The sequence below is a fragment of the Muntiacus reevesi genome, chromosome 3 (genome assembly GCF_963930625.1).
Source record: "Muntiacus reevesi chromosome 3, mMunRee1.1, whole genome shotgun sequence".
NCBI lineage: Eukaryota > Metazoa > Chordata > Mammalia > Artiodactyla > Cervidae > Muntiacus > Muntiacus reevesi.
Window position 1 is genome coordinate 65,058,528 of NC_089251.1, and position 959 is coordinate 65,059,486.

Genomic DNA, 959 nt, shown 5'->3' on the forward strand with positions numbered 1-959 from the left:
TGACTAGACAGACCTTTGCCAGCAAAGTAATCTCTCTGCTTTTTAATATGCTATCTAGGTTAGTCACAGCTTTTCTTCCAAGGGGCAAGCATCTCTTAATTTCATGACTGCAGTCACCATCAGTCAGACTTAATATACACAACCATAAACAACATGCATAAGATTGATTTAATTTCTTAAAGTTTTATTCTATATACAAAATTTAAGATTTTTCTATTTTTATATAGATCTTGGAACTGTTGATCTAAGACAGTAGAATAATACAATATTCCACAGTTTTCAAGCTGTCCTCTCCACTGATGTGCTGCATTTCATTTCACTAGCTAATGTTTATAACTAATTAATATAAGACTGCATTCAGTTTAAGAACTAAAGGTATGGACTTATTTTAACATTTCTCAAGAATGCAGACTTTTTCTCTAAAAGATTGCCTTTTTTTAAACTAGAGATTTAGCCCCTCTATCTTTTGGTCATCATTCCTAAGTTGTTCCAGTCCTCATAATTTATTAGTGGAAAATATGCTTGGTTTTGGAATAACTCATTGCAGATTGTAAATGGTATTACTTTTCACTAAGTGTAAATAAAAGATGCCAATTGTTACTACATATTTTATCAATAAGAAATTAACTGTAACTACTAGTGAGCCCACTTTTTGAAACAAAAGCCTTAATTTTTTTAATGGTCAAAACAGAAGATGGCTTCTCTGTCAAATACTTACCACATACATTTAAGCTGATCAGAATTCTCCAAAGTGTCAAATTATAAATCACTGTCAAAAAACAACAAATTAATTTTCAATTTACAAAATAATCTGAGTAATTACAATTCAATAGAATTTGTTGAATATAATGTAACTAGTCAGTACCAGTAACAAACAAGCATCCATGTTATTTATAGGCAGAAATAAAAGTGTTACTTATTGATTAAATGTGGAAGATCAACTTCTTTTTAGCTCTTCT